The sequence below is a fragment of the Lissotriton helveticus genome, chromosome 1_1 (genome assembly GCF_964261635.1).
Source record: "Lissotriton helveticus chromosome 1_1, aLisHel1.1, whole genome shotgun sequence".
NCBI lineage: Eukaryota > Metazoa > Chordata > Amphibia > Caudata > Salamandridae > Lissotriton > Lissotriton helveticus.
The window spans coordinates 1,883,244,763-1,883,268,900 of record NC_136057.1 but is presented as its reverse complement, the minus strand read 5'-3'; positions in this window follow the sequence as shown (position 1 = coordinate 1,883,268,900).

Below are 24,138 nucleotides of genomic sequence, written 5' to 3'. Positions count from 1 at the left end.
TTGTGTCCCTAAATGGGCCCCTTGAATAGTTCAATTATCACCTTGCTGGACAGTGTGATTTGCTAGTATCTGATTAACAATGTTGTTTTGAGCTCCTTGGTCGACCTCTAGTTCATTACTTGATTTACGTCTTAATTCAATACCTCGATCATTACTTAGGCTTGTTAAATGACTGTTAGACTTAGCTGGATTCTTAATTTGCCCAGATTGCAAATTATGGACTTCTGCCCTTACACTTATCATTTTATCGGATACTTTTTCCTTTATTATTATTGGTGCATCCCCTATGGGGACTGAACCGGATGTGCCCTCTACCTCCCCTGGTTTTTTTGTACATCACTCCAATAATTGGTTTACATTTACAATTAGTCCTGATTTTTTATTGGGGCCAAAGATCGGAAAGTATGGGCCCGATTCACAGAATGAACTTAAGACAAAATCCTAAACTTACTACAATTTGGTATTCACAGAATGCACTTACTACTATTTGGTATTCACAGAATGCACTTACTACTTTCGGGATTCACAGAATGAACTTACTACTTTCGGGATTCACAGAATGAACTTACTACTTTCAGGATTCACAGAATAGACTTACGACTACTAACTTTACGTCCGTAATTTACGGCCCGTAATCGTAATTTACGGCATTGTGCCGTAAATTACGATTACGGACCGTAAATTACGATTACGGGCCGTAAATTACGATTACGGGCCGTAAATTACGATTTGCGGGCTGTTGGTCATGTTAGCCAAGGGGAAACACCTGGCCAAGGTCCACCCATCCCCCAACATGGATCAGCTGACACACAGCAGCCAATGCCAGCCAACAGCTCCATTTTGCCATGGTGTATGCTGCCACTGCCTACCATCCCCCACCACGCTCCAGCTAAAGCCAATTAACACTAATTGACCAGTACCACAACACACATAAAAGCAGCACACAGTGAAGGAACAGGTTTGGCCACAGAGAGACTGTTACTACAACGCTTCCAGTGCCAGAGACCATGGAGATGCGACGAAAAAAAAAAATCACAGCAGAGGAGACCACCATGCTTGTGGAATACATAGTAAGGCACCACAAGCGCCTATATTGGCTACCACCATACTGCACCAGTGGTGCACAGAAGCAAGAACTATGGCAGCAGATAGCCACTGCTGTCTCAGCCCTGGGGGTGGAGAGGCGAACTGTACAGGACATTAAAAAAAAGTGGCAGGACGAAAAGCAGAGGGTGAAGGAAAAGTACTCCAGGAGAGAACTGAGGAGAGTCCTCCCTGCTGCATGCCCAGGACCCCGCATCCAGCTCACCCCACTGGAGGAGGATATCCTAACAACTATACACCCCCACTTGGTCCATGGGCTGCCTGTTAGTGACGTCCGCTACGTGGTACCAGGTAAGTGGAATGAAAAGAAAAAGTGCATGAAGAGATTGTCTGTGTTACACTGTCATAGTGATCATGGAAATTGTCCAAAGTGCATATAAATATATGGTTAGTCAGAGACTCATGTGTCACCCACTACGTAGCACCACAAGTCCCAGAATCCTTTGCATCAGAAAAGGCTAATACCCCCCACCCTATTAAAAACATGTGCACAGTACTGATGCCATACATACACAACCCAGCTAATTCAATAACTGTACATATTGACTGAAAATGTGCAATGACAAATGGACATTTAAAATTAAGTTAAATAAATAAATTAGCTAAAGACAAACATTAGCAGGGAAGCGCCAGTACCAATGTGACATGCAATTCAACCCTTGCGCAAACACGGATGTGTCGTGTACATATGGTGGTGCACTGTGGTGCAGGGATAAACAGATGTGTGTTGAATCTGATGGTGTCTAGGGGGGGCTTTGCTGAAGTTGTGTCGCAAGAGCGTTGCAACTCCAACAATGTCCATGCACTGCCCATACCTAACGTGCTGTGCCACTCCTTACGTCTGCTTCAAGCAGACGTAAGGTTGCGTCGCAGCGGCCTCTGATAAGTGATACTGTGAAATCATGTAGATTACACTGACTCACTTGGACGCGGCATATCCCAAAGGAGTGCACACCCTGCCTACCTCCAAGCTGACGTTGCGCAGGGCCTCACAACATGACGATTCACCATAGTAGCGTCACGGTGCAAATAATCCTAAATGTGTTGTCTGTTGTACACCACCGTTGTGTCACAGAAGTGATGCAACAACAGTGTAAATTATTTTTCTAGGGGGTCGTAAACCTGCCACAAAATCTCCAAAAAGTACTTCACCCTGTGCCAGCCTAAATCACAAAGCAGATGGTGAGAGTATTCTCTGATGTAAATATGTCCAACAAATATCCTGTTGTCCAATTTCCACTCTGCCACGCCATTACATCCCCAACACACCACTGCTCCTACCTGCCCCGTCTGCGGCAGTTCCGCACAAGACTGTTATCACACAGAAGATATGGGCAAATCCCCGAAACGTTACACAAGCACATTTCCCATTTGTCAACTTTTCTCTCTTCTCACCCATTGACACATCCAGCCAGAGCACAGACAACTGCAGTAGCAGAGGTCACCGCATCGCATAGGAGGAATCGGCAACGTACCGAGGAAGGCATGTCATCCACACAAACTGGTAAGTCAAAGTGGACGGGAGATGGTCAAAATGCATACATCGTCAGAAGACGACAGAGGGACAAATAGTGCCCAGCTATGTAAGTCAACCATTTATGCTACATTTGCTGCATTACAATTGGAGTTGTCAATGGACATTCACCTTTAACATATGACATTTGTGAACAGCGAAAGACAAATCATAAAATGTCTTGGCTCATCATACCTTTGTAAATGTGGTACACAACATGTATTACACCAACAGACCCAGAACGGGGAAAGCAATCCTGTAATCGAGGGCCACAACAAGTCAAAAGGGTGTACACACCATATTGTAATAGTGTATGTAGACCTAATCAAGAAATAGCATTTGCACCGATACGGAAATGAAGACAAACAGTGAGATACCAGTCTCTGTAGTATTGACAATGCATACACCGTCACACTTCTAATCTGTCATACATACTTCATTCAGCACAGTCCACACAGCTGATCATGTACTGCGTTCATTGGATGGATAATTTCCGGATATCAACAAAACACGATAGTGGACTTTACCTCTGGATTCGTAGGCATGTCATTGTGACATAGGTAGCATCAAGGTAGTGGGCCCAATCTAAGTTATATGTGAGATCACTCATTACACCATTTTGAAGCGCTTTTTCGCACCAATCCGTCGCACAGCATTTCCAAGCCTCTTCTGGCAGCTTATCCAACAGGTATACCATCATTTTTTACATCTTATCATCATTATCACGTAATCTATTCATACTAATTTCATTTATCTGCATATTTCCTCAAACGGGATGTTTAAGCTATTTTCCAGGTTTCTTATGTTGCCACCGTGTCCATCCGGACCTCTTGGTAAAAACATGAATAAAGCATTCTTCGTTCAGGGCAGTGTTTATTTGTAAAAACCCCAATGCATTTCGTGCATTAAATGCACTTCTTCAGGGGTCACTATAAAAAATGGTAAACAATAATCAAATTGTGGTTTTCATAATTTTACATAAATGCATGAAAACTAGCACCTACTCTCAATGTGCAAATCTAAACTTCTATCAGGTGTATCACTATCTGCTCCTCATTCTAAAACTACAAGTGAACTATCCTTAAGGCCTGGAATTAATGTCTTATATTCTGGGCTTGCTGATCACATTTAAAAAACATTTACAACAACCGTCGCCATGAACATGGCATTCGAGACTCCAAACTGCCACTTAACCTCTCCCCTCTTCCTAACTACCTCTGGGGACTAGCATTGACCCCTCGTGTTTGTAAATTAACTGCGTAAGTGATTCAGTGCTTATTATGGACAGCGCAAATGCCAGAAGAATAAACTTAATCTTTTACTTCAGTATTATAATCATAGCGCTCTATTCACATACCTGCGCTGAACTGTTTAAAAACTATGTTCCTCTTTCTAGCGGCTGCAGCTCTTCACATTAACCCTACCTTAGTGTCTCACTGCCTTTAAACCTTCACTGTGGGACCGCCCATCAATCAACTCAGTTTAAAAATCGCGCGCTATTTCTGTTTCAATCGTTAACATCCTATCTCTTTGTGCTCACAAACTGCATATCCCACAATCCCTTGTATCCCAATTTTAACTTCCGATTTATAAATTAAGACCTCCAACTTTAGCATATAATATAAAACCTCCTATTCTCGATCAAATGAACATTGTCCTGACAGAATCACGATGTTAAGTCCGAAAGAGTTCCATTATTGCAATCTTCTCTTGTCAATTACAAATGTCTAAATCTTATGGGTGCACTCTCGTGAAAGGGCATTCTTTGTGAATCAGCAATCATGGGGAACGGGATGCACTCCTGTGTTTCGCACTTTCATCATTATAATCCAAAACTTTTTTCCATTTCCATCTTTTTGCGTGCAGACTTCTTAAGTGTGATGCCCAACCACACTTTAGTGAACATGACACCATTTTGAAGCGCTTTTTCGCACCAATCCGTCGCACAGCATTTCCAAGCCTCTTCTGGCAGCTTATCCAACAGGTATACCATCATCACTCATTACATAATGTATGACACACTTCTGCAACGGTGGTGACCATGACTGCTTGTGCCCGTCCTGTGCCAGAAATTGTATGCATCACATGTGGCAGCAGGAATGTATAGTTGCTAAACAAACTTATCATTGTAGGTACAATGTTGTCCTCCCAGAACCCCAGATGCCCACTGACTTCTGCTACTAGGTTGGACTTGACATCTGTCTAGGGACCACCTACTGCTCCGGTGCAGGGCCACGGTAAGTCAAGCTTGCTGAATGCTTATTAATTGTACCTCCACTGTATGTGTTGTACAACACTGTTATCCTGCATCACAATATGCTCACATAGGGCATTTGAACACATGGCCAATCAGACCCTGGTGGCAAATGAGTTGCTGACACAAAATGTATGCCAAGTGTGTGCACAATGGACATACAATAGCACAATGTGTCATAAGAAACATCCACAACACAACAGGCTTGCAATTCAATGATATGCTAAATCCCTAGCAACATTAACATGGTCAAATCAATATGAAATTGGTATGGCTGAGGCACACACTGGTGCCAGTTGTGTACCTGTGAGATGGGTGTAGGGGCTGCTAAGGTGAATCTTCATGCAGTTACACCTGCAAAATGATTTGGCTGAAGGGCAACAGGATAATCCAGTGCAGGTGGGAAGATACAAAGCTTCTCACCTCATCTGCAATGTGTGATCTAAACCAACTGTTGTCTTCTGCTTGCCTCCCTTCTACCATATTCAAATGTATAGGTGAGTGTATGAAATATGAGGTTTGGATGTCTGCTGCACAAGACCACATCTGTTGTCATGTAAGTAGTACCATGATGTTGGAAATGGAGCATGGGAACAGATAACACTCAAAGGATGGACATTAGTAATCTGTGTTCTCTCATTCAAAAATGAGCTGTGTGACCTCATGGGTAGGGAAGCACAAATGGGCAACATCAGGCCCCTGACAACTGCACATCTCACACATGAACTCCTTTCTGACTTGTCAACAGACAACATTACACCCATGAAAAAAGTCAGACACAATGGTAAGGGTGAAATCAGTAACCTTCTCATACAGGTTTGTCAGTTGATGTGTCATCTTATTGATGTCAGTGCTGCATGGCTGTAAGCTAGCAAATGCTGCTTGTGAGCAGGTGCCCACATGATAAGTCAATGAGCTACACATGCTGCACATCATCCTTGATTATCCACAAATGGCGAATGAGAATGTAATTTGATCTCATAGCTGCAATCTGTTGTACTAAAATATGGACATGTATTTCTCATCACAGGTGCTGACAGGATGAGACCACTGCAGCGGACACCATCCCGGGGGTTGCATGACATCCTGGCTGCAGCTGTAAAACTATCGCGCACCTGTCCCTCAGGTAAATCGGGCATGAGGAGTGTCAACAGCTTAGATTACAAAGCCATAACAGAGATCGAGATCCCCTTCTACATGGAATCAACAGTTGTTGATTACAAAGTGAAATACAGACCAGGAGTGACACATATGCATGTCTGTCATTTGGTGAGGCAGATCGTTGAGAATGTTGTTTCTACCCTCTACAGCTATTTCTACAACAACTATGATGAGACAGGTGCAGCAGGATACACCAGGAGGGAACGCAAAGGGACAGAGAGTTGGGGCTGGAGCTGGTGAGTTTGCTAGTATCATGTAGATCTCCGTGTAACACCTCAGGGCTATGGTGTGAGCGGCCATTTGTGGTGGTACCCTAAACTGATCACATGATCCTCATCTGCTGATGCAAAGTGCAGTAAATACAACCCTGGTGTTGCTGCACATGTAATACCTGGTCAATCACTAATACAGTTGCAACCTCTGTGTTTCAGATGATGCTGAGGGAGAGGCTGACAGACCGACAACCAGTGCTGGGCGACGGGAAATCCGAGGGGAGAATCCTCTGATCCTCCAGGCAGCAATGTCGGCTGCAACTCATGCCCAAGAGGAGGAGGATCAAGATCAAGAGGACGATGACTTTGAGGAGGATCATGAGTACATTTCTATTGACTCCGGGGATGACAATACTGACGTCCTGGCCTCACATCCTCTGACAAGCAACGCCCGTCTGCCTCCTCTCAAACCATCAACAACACGGCATACATCAAACCATCCACGGCTCCCACACATCCACTCACAGACATCACTCACTCACAGCCCTCACATCCGGGACCGACATGGTGGTTCCCCTACCCACTCTTCCCTACACAGTTTATCCCTGCCATTCTCTCCAACAACTGTGGGAAGCACCAGCCCTGTTGTGGACCTGGTATCCCCTGGGCACCCTACTCCTGCCCACAGACTTTTACCTGCCACCCCCCCTGTTGCTGGACCTGCTCATCTCATCCCTGGCAGACAACAGCAGAGGGGGCCTGCACATGACGATGGTGGCCAGTGGGAGCAGGACTTCTTCCGACAGCAGGCAGATGTGAGGCAGGACATTCGGGCCATAGGGGCTACCCTGTCCGACATTTCTGGGTCCCTGCAGGACATGGCCCAATTCCCTCAGGTGGTGGACAGGGTGGGCCAAGCTTTGGATAGGATGGATAGCACTTGGCAGGAAATGTCTAGAAATATGAGAGACCTGATATCCATCCAAAGGGAAGAGAGCGCAAGACACCATGCCTTGGCCATGAAGATGATGGAGGGCATGGTGAGAGTGATCCAAAGTCTACCCTCACGGCCAACGCAGGGAGGGGAACAATCATGTCGGCCTGTAGGACAGCACATCCCCACACCTGTAACACCAACTGCACAGCACCACAGCCAAGGTACCCAAACACACCCGCACCCTGAACAGGCATGCCCACCACCCCCACTACCTGCCCAAACACCACCAACCTCTGCACACTCACTCCCACCACCCCCACTACCTGCCCAAACACCACCAACCTCTGCACAGTCACTCCCACCAACCCCACTACCTGCCCAAACACCACCAACCTCTGCACAGTCACTCCCACCACCCCCACTACCTGCCCAAACACCACTAACCTCTGCACAGTCACTCCCACCACCCCCACTACCTGCCCAAACACTACCAACCTCTGCACAGTCGCTCCCACCACCCCCACTACCTGCCCAAACACCACCAACCTCTGCACAGTCACTTCAACCACCTGAACAACCAGCCCTTGTCCAGCCACAGACACCTAATGTGCAGACACCATTGGCACCTGCACCTCTTGATCAGCCTGGACAACACCCACAGACACGAAGGCGACAACCTCAACCTCACCCCTCACCGTGTTCCTCCCCCCCACTATTGCGGAAACGCAAACATGACCGCCATTGACATGGCCAATTTGTTTTGGGCTCCTTAGGAGTATTTTGACAATAAATATCTACTAAAGTAATATCCTGTTGTGTACCATGTCCCTTCTGACGATGTAGGCATGTGTGTGTGTGTGTGTGAGACAGGTACAAGTGTAACACATCATAGCAACACGTTGTCATGTGCATAGAATGTGACTTACTAAATATGTGTCTATATTTGGGGACAGACATTCAAAATGAAGTCAAACTAGTCAGACAAAGTATAATTCTGCAAATTATTTATGTAGGAACACAAACAAACCGTCCGTTTGGAAGGGAGAAAGGAAAACAAATGATGATCTTAATGCAGAAGGAGAATGGAACTTGGATTTGGGTGGGGCAAAACAAATATAATACGTCAGGTAGAGTCATGGGAACCAGTCTATTCACAAGGGGAAAAAGAAATCTTCGTCCAAAACAATGTCTCAGTCCAACAGTCAAGTGTCTTTCTGGTCATCCTCCAGGACCACAATGTCTAGATCCTCTGGGTCGGACACATCCACACGGCTGTCTGATGCAGGAACAGGCACCACACTGGAACGTGACACACGAGGAGTATGGGGGGATACAGTGTGGGGCAACGGACAGGGGGACACATTGATGGTGGTATGGGAAGGCACTTGGTAGATGAAAGACATAATGGCTGTGTTCAGGGACTGGACTTGGGTGCCGAGGTTGTCCATAGATCATACCAGGTCCGTGTTCAGGTACTGGACTTGGGTGCCGAGGTTGTCCATTGATCGGACTAGGTGCGCTTGCATCGAGCGTATCTCCAGACACACCTGTAGCAAGATGCGAGGGGACATGTCAGGTTGACCCTCGACCATCCAACTCAAGTCCCCTGGCACAGCCATGGGAGGAACAGCACCGGCACTGGGGGGGGGGACACAGAAGGGATGTGGTGCCTCAGGTCCGGAGCGGATGGGTTCGGCTTGGCGGCTACAAGGAGGGGGACAGGTATCAGGGGATTGAGCTGGAGCCCCCGATGGCATGGGGGATGCTACAGGTAGGGAGGGACAGATGGCAGGCCCAGATTGAATGTTGGCCTGCCCCGGGGACACCTCTTTGTGACCCACTGGTGATGTATGTGTGGCTGAGTGGCCATCCCCCACATCATGGTCCGAGGTGTCCGGTCCTTCACCCCCCCCCCCTTCAATGTCCACAGCCTCCACCTAGCACCAGTGTCGTGTTCTTCTTCATCCCGGGTGGGTGAAACCCCCTGGCCTGCAGATGTTGAGGGCCCCTCCTCCCCCTCCTCTTCCTCCTCCTCCTCCTCTCCTTCATCCAGCCCACCCGTGCGTCACCCCTGATGGCCCGCATGTACAAAGCGGCACACCGTGGCGCTTGGGTGGCAGATGTGTGATGCATCCCCAGTGGAATAGCCGGGCTTTGCTGGAGTGGCGTGGCAAGTGCAAACCCGCCCCCAGCAAGGCTCAGGGGTGCACGATCGCTAACATGCTGCGGCAATCCTTACACCTGCTTCAAGCAGGTGCGTAGCTTTGACTCCGCTTGGCCATAATAGTGACTGAGTGAAATCTTGTAGTTTCACTCAGCCACTTTTAGGATGCGATCCTGCACCGTATGCGTCACGTTGTAATAATCCAGCAGCATGGCGCTTTGTGTGCTCCGCCGCTGCGTCACTAAAGTGACCCAATGGCGGTGCACAGAGGCGCAGGTGCCTTGTTGATCTGCCCATCAGTCCTTATGGACTTAATGGTGGTTGGGAGCACACTGCCTCACAGTCCCAGCACAGTTTGCCCCTTTGCATCCGGGTAAATGCTGTTTACAGTACTAACTAACGCCTGAATCATCTGTGTTTGCTGGGAATGCTGCCAAGTTCCTCTCAGATCACAGTAACACTCACAGGCACACAGCAAACCCAGATAATTTACTTTGCTCTCTGAAACTGCTGCTCTCTACTGATGAAGTGCTCATTCCAGGAACACGTGTCTAGAGATATACAGCAAAGTCAGCAGCAAATTTGGTGTATGACTCCAGATTATTCCAAAGTAAGTTTGAACTGTGTACTGCATTTATCAGGATGCAAAGGGACAAACCGTGCTGGGACTGTGAGGCAGTGTGCTCCCAACCCCCATTCTGTCCATGCACTTACATTACATGTATGCACACTGTCATATACTGATTTGAGTTTGACATGGACATCTCATGTATATTATTGTGGCTTGCGCAACTGCATTATCCAAACCCCAACCTTGGCATTGTTGTGATCTGTGTGTTGTGTCACTGCTGCATGTGCCAGTTCAACTACAAGTCCACCAGAGGAGAACATGAAGAGTCCAGATATAATAGATATTGGCCATTTATATGGATTTGCAGCTATTTAACGTCTGGACAAGTGTCATCTGCTTTGTAGCATTGTATGGGACAAGACAAATGTGGGTCACACATCCAGGTGGGGTCTGGAGTACTCCTCTAGCTACATTGTGTGTCTAGCCTTTTGATGTCCCCACACATCTTCGGACAATCCAGTGCCACATAGTGGCTTACTTGACTTACAAGGTAGTGCAGTACACCGCTGAACAGTGGTGGGCGGTTGTGACAGCTACCTGTACATGTAAAATGTCATATAGGCCACTGAGGGAGAGACGTCTGTCAGTGGACACACCTTGCCAACCTATGAAAACTTGTGAGTGATGCAAGGATCTCAAAATCTGTCATGACTCCAAGGCACATGATGATCTGTCTCAATTGGAACACAACGCTACAGGTGCAATGCTAATCACAACATCCAATCCCCTATGGCCTGCCATGTGCAGACTGGACAGTCTCTGTACCATCCCTCATCCAATGCACACATCCGTTATGATTGACTTGGTTCAATTGTAGTGGTGCTGGCAGAGCAGAATTCAATATGGATGCAGGAGTGTGGCTCATTTACCCAGTTGTCATGAGAAAACTACAGCTCCCAAAATGCACTCTGGCCTGTATAGTACATATGCCACAGTGTGCCTCTTGAAACCTGGTGACTGCTCCTTGGACATGGAATTGGCTAATGGAGGCATGGGACACACAATGGTACAGCACTGTTTCACTCACATCATACTCCCAGACTCATATTGCATATGATGCACTTATTAGGTCCATGCTGCTCGTGCTCCTCCAGCTGAGCATGGAGGGTCGGCCAAGCTGCTCGCAGGACCCTCCTGTACAGTGGTGGCAGGCGAGGACGATGTACATGGTGCTGGGAGGACAGGCCAGCCAGCTCCGTAGCCTTGCTACGGGCCCACCGCTTCAGGTCCTCCCAGCGCTTGCGGCACGCCCTAGCCCTCCTGGTGGCCACTTCCACTGCACTGCAGCGCTTGGCGATGTTGGCCCATAGCCTGCCCCGGGCTGCAGTGCTCAGCTGGTGCTCAGGGTCCCCATATAGCTGAGGGAATTTCTCCAGCACCCCCTCTACCAAGATGTCCAATTCCCTGTCTGTGAAAGGGGGGGCTCTCTCCTCATATTCCTCAGCCATTAAAGGGAATTAGGTCACATGAGAGCAGCAGGATGCCTGAGGATCTGATCAGTGATAGAGGATGACTCAGAATGACCACAAGATGGCTGCCAACTACTTCCTGTGATGTATTTCCTGTCTCCCACTTCATGTATTACCTTGCCTATATGAAATTATGTGTTCTAGTTTATTTTCGTAATTTACGGCCCGAAATCATAGTTTCCGGTTCCGGGGCGTCGTTTACGCGCACACGCATTACGATGCGGCACCGGAAACTACGATTTTGCGCCGTAAATTACGAAAATGACCCGGAACACATTATATCATACAGGAAATGTTATACAGGTAGTGGGAGACAGGAAATACATCACAGGAAGTATTTTGCAGCCATTTTGTATTCATCCTGGGCCATCCACATTCAGTAAACAAATCCACTGCCATCCTGTTGATCTGATGTAGGGGAAAATGAAATGACAATGCAGGTGTGATTCATGAATATGTATCAAAAGGGGGAACAGATCATTTCAAGTCATTTATGCACTGACAGGGGGTAGGGGGCTGACAACATCCATCCCACTTTCCTAATCTCATACTTTGCATTATGGGACATCTAGTTCATATTGAGTACTCAGTATCAGAGTTGAATGAAGTGTTATGTAACATTGGTGTGGAGAAGTGTGGATATGTCAGATACATATGGGGGCAGCTATACGAGCCCTGTGTGCACCAATTGCGCCACAGTAGCGAAACTTTGATGGCGCAGCAGCGCTACGCCACCTCCATGCTGTGGGGTATCTTCAACATGACGCATCTGTGAAATGTGTCATATTGTAAGGCCCTGCACCGCAGTTGTGCATTCCTGCACAGGGGGGGCCTTCCAGCACACAAACACCTCGGAACAGTGGCAGGGTGAAATGTACAAAATTACACTCAGTCATTTTCATGGCCATGCTGCGTCTCAACCCTGCGCCTGCTTGTAGGAGGCCTAAGAATTGATGCAGCATGTTAGGCATCGGCTCGCCGCTTGCCTTGCTGGAGCTGCATTGCGCTTGCGACCCAACTCCAGTGGTGCTTCACTTTTATGACAGCATATGCTTCACGCTTCTGTCTATACTTGGCCCACAGCGCACAGCTTTGTAAATGCGGCACATCCATGATGGCGCAAGAGATGTCTGCTGTGAGGCACAATTACTGGGGCATCCCTGCTGATATGCAGAGATGCAACTCTTACTGTAAATCTGACCCATGGTGCATGAATCTCCCATGACATCATCACTCACATTCTGGGCCCATCATTTGTGGGGGAGTCAATTCTGTAGTGGTCATAGGCCTGAGTATGCAACCTTTTGTGATTTGGTGACCCATCCTTACGAGGTCCAGGTATGTCTGTCAGGACATGTATTGTTTGTCATCAGCGTGAATAGTTTGTTTAAGGGATGTCCACTACGCTGATTGCTGACATGGGCACATGACCTGAGGCACAATCCACCTTTTGACTTCTGTCAGCAGCTGTGATTTGCATGCAGTTAGTGTGGTTTGCAAAGTCGTCTCAGGGTGGCATTTATGGACACTGTTGTGTGTGTCCACATTTCATCATTGACAACAGACAGCAAACCACATGTTGGCCATGACACTACAGGTTGCTCATGCGAAATACGTGGCAACGAGCTGATCACGGACTTGCATGCCCTGACGTCGGTCATGTGCAATAGCCCGGTCTCCCACATTCAGAGCTAGTCGAGGTTCGAGAGGCATGTGTAAGCCATGCATTAGAGCAATGTTGTGCAAAACACAACAGGCTAGTATGATCTTGCACACGACTACTGGGGAGTACAGAAGCACACCCCCTGTACGGTCCAGACATCTGAATCGCGACTTCAACAGACCAATGGCTCGAGTACATATGTGTGCCCTATTGTACCTACGCTGAGGTACAGTGTTAGCACGCCTGTAAGGGGTGAGGAGATGTGGAGGGAGTGCATACCCAGCGTCGCCTGAGGAGGGAAGAAAGGGCAGTTGTTAACATTTCACTCTTTGACTTTCACAGAACATGATCTATACGTTCATACATGCAGTGTCTGTTGGGCCATGTATCTTATTGTACAATCATTACTATTGGGGGGCATTCAGACATTTCAATGACGCATATCACTCATTTTCAGTGTTTGGTACTTACCCAGTAGCCACATGTTACCAAATTCTCCAGCAGCCATACGCCGAGCAAGAGGTGACATGCGGAATATGAAGCTGTCATGTGTACTGCCTGGGAACACTGCATGCACATTGATGAACCTTCCACTGGCATCACAGACTGCTTGAACATTGATGGAATACCATCTGTGTCTGTTGCTGAAGATGTGTGCAATGTGGTGGGGTGGCTGAAGGGCCACATGGGTGCAATCAATTAGACCCAGCACACGTGGGAATTGTGCAAGGAGATAAAAATCTCTTGCTGCCCTTTGTCTCATGGCCAAAGTATATGGCATTTTGATGTAGTTGGGGGCTCTATCAGTGATGCAGGCACCGCGACTGGCTCGCCTGGGAAATGCCCACATGGTCACTGGTGACCCTTTGGAAGGACCCAGTAGCAAAGAAGTGGAGGGCAGAAAGGATCTTGAGGTATGCTGGTATTGCATGTGAGCAGCAGGTCACAGAGTCAAGTTCCTGCTCCCACTCACATACCATTTCCAAGATGACTTCAGGTGGGAAACGGTACCTGGCCCTTACATCCTGGCTGGACATTCCAAATAGGTTGACCCACTGCCTGTAGATCCTCTCTGCTCTCCTCCTCAAGTAGTTTTGCCGCATGGCAAGGGGTAGTGCTACAAACACGTTCAGTGACATCCTGAAAAGGGATTGTTTGTGTCTGCTCTGCATTCATACATGCTGCAGGGCTGGGATTGGCTGCTGTGTGTCAGCTGATCCATGTTGGGGGATGGGTGGACCTTGGCCAGGTGTTTCCCCTTGGCTAACATGACTAACGGCCAGCAATCGTAATTTACGGCCCGTAATCGTAATTTACGGCCCGTAATCGTAATTTACAGCGTAATCGTAATTTACTGCAAAATGCCGTAAATTACGATTACGGGCCGTAAATTACGCCCAGGCGGCGGACGTAAAGTTAGTAGTCATAAGTCTATTCTGTGAATCCCGAAAGTAGTAAGTTTATTCTGTGAATCCCGAAAGTAGTAAGTTCATTCTGTGAATCCCGAAAGTAGTAAGTTCATTCTGTGAATCCCGAAAGTAGTAAGTGCATTCTGTGAATACCAAATAGTAGTAAGTGCATTCTGTGAATACCAAATTGTAGTAAGTTTAGGATTTTGTTTTAAGTTCATTCTGTGAATCGGGCCCACTGAATTTATTTCAGATCCCTTTACTTTCAATGAGTTAGGATCTACACTCACTTTTTTACTAAGCGTTTGTAGTTCATATGCTTTTTTATTGTGAGTTTTCCTTAGCCTTTTCCTGGCCCTTTTTGACAGATTTGTCAGTTTTGGTGGAACCCTTGTTTCTTTGCTTTGTTTCGAACATGCTTTTTCCAGATTACTTGAGTCATTGATTCCACCAGAGACATCACAGCTCCCCCCTTCTATTGCCAAGCTGTCTTCTAAAGAAACTAAATGATGGACTTCAGTGTGAGCTTGTGTATTGCTAACATCTTTTACAGATTGAGGTGTAACATCATCACTTAGTCTGCCTAGAATATTAGAAGGTGCAGTCATTTCATCCCTACCTTGCCCATTTCTACCCGACAACGATTTTACTTCTTGCACCATGGAACTAACTACTGAAGGCAGATCCAAAATCTTATCAATCAACTGTGCGCATGTGCAGGTTATATACATGAAGTATCCTTATCTGCTTGAACTTTCATAATGAGATTGGTTAAATGCAAGAGTTTTGTGTCAATACCCGCCACGTGGTTTGCTAGAGTGTTTAATATATCCACCTGAACATCCAATTTGTCTGAGTGGAAATTTAGCGCATTAGTAATTGAGCCCATGGTATGTATTAAACAATCCCATAAACCCTGCTCTGTGCTAACCTCACCCTTTTTTTGATTGGCCTCAACTTTAGATGATGACGGTATATTCTCTTTAAGGTCTGAGCTACATTGATCGATTGTACTAATATTCTTCATAGAGCTACCAACATCTTGATCGAACAATGATTTATTAATAGTGAGGCTATTAAAGCTATTCTCCATTTCTATACTTGATTGATCCAGATTAATCAAGCTGACATTACCATCTTTAATTGAACAACTATTTGGGACAGGCTGTAAATCCTCTGTAAATAGAATGGATTCGCTGGATCCATCTTTAAGAGCAGGAATTCAAACATCAACTCCATCTCCAGCTTCAGCTCCTTGTACATACGTATTATCAAGCACACTTTCATATTTATTTTCAATCAGTGCCTTCAGCGGAGACAAATGATACCCTACATTCACCCCCTCAAAACTCAACTCTCGACTGGCCGTTTGAGAATCATTAGCCGGCCGAGGCTCCACCTGCGCTGTAGAGGCACAGACATGAATTTGCGCCTGAGCTTGTAACCGTCCTGATACAATTAAGGGATGGGGTGAGGTTGAGGGTGCGAGTGCGGGTGTCAGCACTTTTTCTGTCACAACCTCTGCGACTAGAATCTTCCTGTCCTGCTTAACCAATACAACATCCACTTTTACGGGCAGCTTAGTTTTGGTCAGATCATTAACAGGGCAACTTTCTTTTTCTTTTTACATAATGGGGAGGACAGGGGAGAGGATAATGTGCACTCACTAAACCCCCCGCTAGGTTCGTCCCTCTCAGAGAACTTTCTTTTATGGTTTTCTTTGTGAATATCTTTATCTGACTGTATTTGATGATACTTAAAGAAGTAGTTCTTTATAGACGTCTGCGCCACACATGGAGACTTCATATGAACATGGTCTTTACTCAGGGGAGCGGATAAAGCCCTTTCCTCGGCTGGGATAAACAGATTCTCCTCTGAACGGGCACATCTTCCGTTATTTAACACATCTCCCTCCTGTTCTCCATTTCCCTTATCCCAGCTAAGTCCAGCTGGGTTTTCTCCAGTACCTACCATCACTACTGGTTTCACCTCAGTCGATTTGATTCGTTTAGAGCCTTGCAGGGCTCCACGCTGGAAACCAGACCTCATCATAAAACACACAAGATCACACAAGGACCGCTCAACACCTCCTCTTCTCTTTGAGATCTTTTGAGTTCGTGAGCTTGCATAGGGTTTTGCAACTCTCTTGCTGCTCTCTTGCGTGATCTCACTAACAACCAGGTGCTTCTTTGTCTCTGTAAGTCTCTGTAAGCGCAAAACCTCACCACCCCGCTCTATTTACTCCTCCTCCTCCCAAGCCTGCCTGCCCCCTCTAAGTCGGAACAGCTGCCGTCAGGGAGGAGCAGCGAGGATATTGCGTATTTGGCGTGGTGTGATGACTACTCACTCTGGCGTTGAAAAGTTAGTTAAAAAGAGTTGAAAAGTGCTTGGATTTTATTTTTCGCTAGGGATTTAATGGAGTTTTAATAGAGTTCTACTCCAAGTGGTAATTGATGTCTAGTGTCAATTGGCCCGGCCGATATCGGCTACTGTCTTGCTGCTGCTGCTAAGGATAACCAAGGCACCCGTACTGCGGGTTGTTGTTCATAATTCAAATAATTCCTACTCCGGTTGCCACTACTTCAAAGCACCGTGCCGCCGCGCAGCAGTCGCCGAGGTAGCTGTAGTTTGATAGTAGTGTGGGAGGCAGATAAGCACAGCTGCAAGGCCCCTCTAATAGTTGCGCAGGTGGCGTGCCTTTGCGTCCTGTAGTATCCTATGTGGGCCTTTTAGAGCCCCCTTGGTATTCCTTAAGTGCTTGGTGTTCCCTGGAGTGCTTCTTTTTAGGTTAATGGGCTGTCAAGCCAGCCCCTTCGCCCCCCCTGCAAGTACTCACGGAGGGCTGTTGGTCTTCTGTCCAGCTCCGCTGTCTGCTGTCCGCAAGGGTCCCGCCGCACCGACCCTCCAGCTGTCAGCTGCCGGCTGCTTTGGGGTCACACACTTCAGCCGCCTCAGCCCCCGCTCAGGTGCCTGCAGGAGGATTGCCCAATGCAAGGCGCGGCTCTCTCCCATCCCTCAGGCCCGACAGACTCAGCCTGTGCAATCCGCTGTGCAATCCGCTCACTCAGCGGTGCAGTAGGGGCCCAGCGGGCTTGAACCGAGCTTGATTGAGGGGCTGAATCTGCAAGGCAGCTCACCCTCCTTCACCCTCCTTCACGCTCCCGCTCTGCTCACTATACGCCGCCGCACGCTGTCCTTAGGTGTGCGGCTCTGGCTTTGGCAAAAGCTGCTGTTAGAGCTGTTAGGGCATAGGCTGGGGGCTGGGGCAGGGAGCAGAGAGCCGGGGGAGGAAGCAGACAAGCAGGCAAATCAGGCTGCGACCTCGACGACCTCGGCGTCCTCGCTCGATGTCCTCACTTGCTCTCTTGCTCACTGCGGTCTTGCTCGGTTGGCGTGAAAACACGGCACGGAACTCCGTCAAAAACTGCTCTCAGAACGAATGTGAACTGCTGAGCTCTGAATTTCAGTCTCTGTTGGATCATGATCGCAAGGATCGCTGTGTGTGCGCACAGCAGGAGCATACCGTGTTACTGGCAAGACTGCATTGTCTCAACTACACAGCTCACTCTGCCAAAACACATGCTGAGGCTGATAAATTGGGGTCACTACTGGTGTGGCTTGTCTGCCAGGAACAGCGGAGGCAACCCATAACAGAGATGCAGGGGATCCTGGGGACCTCCTACACACATAAAGAGGCATGCATGCGAGTTAAAGTGCCACTCCACTCCACAATACATGTCATTGGTATTTGCATCTGCAGGAGGGAGTGGCTCCTTCCTGGTTAATGTGCCCTTGCCTCGGATCACACCAGTGCAGAGAGCAGACCTGGGCAGCTGCATTACACTCTTCACAATACAAAACACAGAACAATCAGCAAGACCCCTGGCCAGATGGTCTCCTAACTGAATTTTACAAAGCATAGACCCCACTTTGTGCTTGTCTCCTGCAGAAGTTATATGACAAGGCCTTGCTGACCTCCTGCCTGTCTGCCACACACCGTGAGGCACTGCTCATTTCCCTCCCTAAGCCTGACAGGGATACTGCCACTCTGAGATCATATAGGCCACTGGCACTCCTCAACACGGATTACAAGATGCTAGCCAGGGGCGTTGGTGACTGTCCAGCACCCTTAGTGCACCCGCACAAGAATGGATTTGTCCCGGCCCGTAGCACTATCTCCAACTTGTGGAGGTTCTTTTGGATCTTGGAGCATGTCCCCCCCCCCCACTCCTGGCCACAGGCAACTGCCTGGTGCTGGACCTGGAGAAGGCTTTCGATTCACTGGAATTTACTTTTTTATCTGAGGTTCTATCACGCTATGGCCAATGGGCTCAGTTTATTAGGGTGGTTAAACTTCTTTATACCCAGCCACTCACCAGAGTGAAAACAGGTGCCCTTATCTCTGACCCAATTCTGATCCAGAGGGTCACCCGCCAGGGATGCCCATTTTCAAAATACTTACCGATTTTCAGGCCGGTTTCAGAGTAGGCACTGGAACGATAGAGCAGGCCTTCAGGCTTATGATGATCTACTGGAAGGTGGTAGTGATAGGCAAGGGCAGTCTTTATCTCGCATTCATCGATTTAAAGACTGCCTTTGACCTTGTCCCTAGGGACTTGCTATGGAAGGTTCTGGCCAATATGGGGCTCCCACAGTACCTACTATCCCTACTAGTCAGGCTCCATCAGGACAGCTTTGCCCAAATCAGGTGGGGTTCTGGAGGGGAGAAAACGGGCTGTATTCCGGTCGAGAGAGGGGTCCGCCAGGGATGTGTTCTGGCCCCCACCCTTTTCTCTTTGTACATTAATGGGGTGGTGGAGCACCTACTTAAATCTCCATCTGACGAACCATCCCTGGGGGGGGTACGTATACCGACCCTCCTCTTCGCGGACGACACGCTCCTAATCTCCAAAACCCCAATGGGACTACAGAAACTCTTGGACAATTTCCAATCCTTTTGTACTGACCGAGGCTTGGTCATAAACACCAATAAAACAAAATACCTCGTCCTTAATCCCCCTAAACAGAGAGTGCGTCCCCCTATTTTAAACACCGAGCCTCTGGAAAGGGTAAAAGAATTTGATTATTTAGGGATACGCATTTCAGACAAAATGGATTGGTCTCCCCATCTAGATAAGATGCTGCTGAACCACAAAAGGATTACAGGTGCCCTATTAAGAGAGCAACGTTCCAGTTCGCACAAACCAATAGGAACAGTCCTAGAGATTTACGCTGCCAAGGGTGTCAGCTCTGCACTTTATGGAGCTGAACTTTGGGGCTTCGCATCTTCTCAAGCTCTACAAAAATCTGAGAATAAATTCTGTAGACAAATAATGTCCCTTCCTCAAAGCACCCCACTTCTGCCCTTATTTATGGACCTTGGCTGTACCCAGATTGGCGAAATTGCGAAATTCCGTCCTCTCCTATTATGGGCCCGTATTTGGCGGGTAGAGGAACTCAATGCCTACGCCAGAAGTCTGGAAGAAATAATGGAGTCACCACATTGGGCCAGAGTCAAGTGGTTAACTGATATGAAAACCTTATTGTTGAACTTGGGCCTACTGGATTCCTGGTCAAGTAGAACCTCTCCTCCAAAACAAGTACTTAAAAATCTTTATCGGGATTGGATTTGCTCCCAAAGGCATTCTAGCTCATCCATTGGCAGGCTTACAGAGGACTTTTTGATGTTTAAAGACTGTCCCAGGCGAGAACCCTATCTAGACATAATCGGGAAACCGTTCGCCCGGTCCTTGTATTTTAAATTCAGAACGGGTACTCTCCCATTGAACACTTTTACCAAAACATGGAAATCCTGCGCAGACAAAACCGACTTGTGTCCATCATGTTCAGCCCATCCAGAGACATTAGCCCACTTCCTATTTGTCTGCAAAGAATACGCCAATCCAAGAAGGGCGTGGCTGAAGAACTTGTGCCGACAACTGGGAACTAGGAGCCATGATGTGGCAATCAGGATACTTGTTTCGGACAGTTATGTACCCTATGCCTGTGCCCTATCAAAATTTCTATTTTGGGCTTGGGCTATTCGAGCCAGAAAGCTTAAATACTCTGTTTAATTTCTTCTTAAACAATATTTATTCTAGCAAATGTTATATTCCTTGTTATTAATTGGATATGTGCTACTAATTTTATTATTATTAACTATCAATTCTTTTTAACTTGCTTTTATGATAATGATATTTTATCGAAATAAAGCTTTTTGACTTGACTTGACTATAGGCCACTGGCACTCCTCAACACGGATTACAAGATGCTAGCCAGGGGCGTTGGTGACTGTCCAGCACCCTTAGTGCACCCGCACAAGAATGGATTTGTCCCGGCCCGTAGCACTATCTCCAACTTGTGGAGGTTCTTTTGGATCTTGGAGCATGTCCCCCCCCCCCACTCCTGGCCACAGGCAACTGCCTGGTGCTGGACCTGGAGAAGGCTTTCGATTCACTGGAATTTACTTTTTTATCTGAGGTTCTATCACGCTATGGCCAATGGGCTCAGTTTATTAGGGTGGTTAAACTTCTTTATACCCAGCCACTCACCAGAGTGAAAACAGGTGCCCTTATCTCTGACCCAATTCTGATCCAGAGGGTCACCCGCCAGGGATGCCCATTTTCCCTGCTGCTCTTTTCCCTGGCCATAGAACTGCTGACTCTTGCCCTTTGCACCCACAGTGAGAACTGCTGGATACCGCTGGCCAACGGCCTGACCTCTGTCTCTTTGTACCCAGATGACCTACTCCTGTATCTTAGAGATATACATGTTATCCCATCTGAAGTAGCCTTAACATTTGACCGGTTTTCCAAACTATCGGGTCTTACAGTTAATTGGGTGAAATCATGCCTTTTTCCCCCTTACTAGCACAACACCTGACCCAACCTTTTGCCTCTATGGGGCTCTACTGGCCTAGCAACCCACCATGTTTCACTATCTGGACATTCTCATCTACCACAAACCTGACGACCTTTTCAATAAAAATCTCACTTATGCGGTGTCATTATTAAAGGCACAGATGGGACTCCGGAAGTCACTACCACTCTCCATGGCGGGACACATAGCACTTACCAAAATGGTAATGTTGCTCTGCCTGTTATACTACTTCGCCAACCTCCCCTTTTGTGTCACTAAACCCTTTTTCTGATCACTTAAGAAGCTGACAAGGGAGTATATTGAGCACAACATGTGCTGTAGGGTGGCCCTCCATAAGCTTTACTTTCCTACGGACTGAGGAAGATTTGCCGTCCCAGACTTTGAGCATTATTGCTTGGCCTCCCAGCTCCAGTGGGTGGCCCGTTGGTTGGTGGACCTCCAGATTACTGACACTGTCACTGCCACTATCCCCCTGCCTGGGGCTTACCTAACATACTGCATTTGTTTCACCCTTGCTTGAGGACGGCGATGCCTGGCCCCACTCTCCTATGAGTAGCATACCGCTGCTATAATTGGAGCCTTCTTCTCACTAGGGGAAGTCAGCCATACTCTCAGGAACTACCATTACTTGGCACACTAAGGGGGGGAAAGACTGGCAGATATAGCCTCTTGGCATGGGATAGGGCTGCATATTCTGGGTAATCCAAATTGCGAGGGTGCCCTCAACGGCTTGAGTATCTGATTAAGGAAGATGATCTACCTCCTGGGCACTTCCTCCTTTATAACTCTCTCATTGGCATGCTGGGGGAACAATGGGGGGGGACATGCTACAGTAAGACCAGATGTACCTTATCATCCAATATCTCAATGTAACAGGGACGGAGTGCCGCGCTGCGATAGGTCGGTTGGTGTGATGCTGCCCTGGGATTGCTTGGTAATCATCAGGAAGTTGTGGCTAAAAACAATTTGTCAGTCGAAATGAGTTGAACAAAAATTAGCATTTTGGAATCATGCAGTGCTTTAGTGTGTTGCGGGATCTTTTCAGAGGTGACAAGGAAGTTGTTACTCAAGTGGGTGAAGATGCTCCGCCCAAGGATATTCCAGTACACTATATGGTGACAAAGCTGGGCTTTACACAATAATTTGGCTTAAAAAATTAGCATACGATCACTGAGAAGGAGGGCGAATTGTCACTTCCACACTTTGGTTCATTCAGGTTGGATGTAATGAATCAGCTCAGAGAAACAATGTTTGCGCTGTGACCTTTGCCTAAACAAACACAATTTGGAGTGTTAGATGCATGGATGCGTGCAGCTCATGCTAAGCAGAGGGAGTAATTTCAAGGGAGAATGAGGAAAACTGTAAGGGCATATCAGGATGCACAGGCTTAAGAGATGGAGAGTGGATACCATTGAGGAAAAGAGGTTGTACCGAGTACCTGTAGGAGATGGGGAGTCACTGGACAAGAGGTAAAAGGGCAAGTAGAAGTGACAGTAGTGACAATGAAGGCAGCTTGTTGGATGGGTTGTTAGCCGTGCTTCCTCCACCTTAAACTCCACAGTCGGATGAAAAGGGGCGAAACTCAGACGCTGTAGAGAATGTAGGGAGCGTAGTAGCTCAGGTGGGTCCTGATCCATGAGTCGTGGGAAGGATGTCAGCAGGAGTAGGGGGTACAGGAGTGTCCGCCTCAGGAGGCATGGAACAGAATGGTGTTAATTTTAATAGTGTTCACAGTTGCCGGAAGCTCTTACAGTACCGGTTATCATTGGTCCTGTTGGTCCGGTGGTTCCTGTTTACGACCCGAGTTCAGTGGGAACCCTTAGTCAGAGACAACCCATACATGCTGAAGCAACTGGATTGGGAAGAATATGGAGCATGAATGGGAATTGTCCTTCATTAATGTCTTTGGAATCTAGCACCCTTTTAGCACCTACCGCTGACCTTTCCAGAGTACTATACAGGCTATACCCATAGTTCAGATCTACGGATATGGGAAACTCCTGTGAGAAGACCAAGTAGTGTGACTTTAGAAGAAAGCACAAGTCAGAGAGCCTCTGGAAACCAAAATAGATGCAGTGGTTTGGAATCCTGGTTGAGAGACCATAATAACAGAAAGGAAAGTCTGAGTAGTACGTCGAGTCATGGTACCATCAAGGCTGCAATGAAGGTGAAGTTAGTGGATGTGGTGAGGCTGAAGTCTGAAGTAGATTACATTTTCAGAGAGAATTTACCTTTTGATAGAATGGAGACCTATGAGCCAGATGATATGTTGTTTGTAGCGAAAGATGTCACCCAAAGGGCAAGAAAAGCACATGAGAAGCTGTCGGAGTTGGCTCAGAGGAATGGAGTATGCTTCTCAAGAACAAAAACACTACAGGCAAATCGTAGGCTTACTTACACTGATCAAAAGCTCGAGGAAAAGTGAGTGACTGGGTTGAAGATACACATCAAAGAGTTGGTGATAGGAATAAGGGCTTGGAGTATGTTGGATAAGTGGAAGGCGAGATGGTCGAAGAAAAAGAGTGTAAGAAAGGCGACCGGAGAGACACCACCTCCAGGAGGTGGAATGCAGGGTGCAGAGGCATATCCATTATGGAAAGTGCCTGGTGGAAGTGTGCATAATTCCTGGAGTTGGGATCACCTTGCTGCATTCACAAATTATTTTTCCAGGCTGAGGGAGAAGCCTGTGGAGGGGTATAAGCAAGTTGATCACTTCGTTAAAATCTCTTAAGTGTTGTGGAT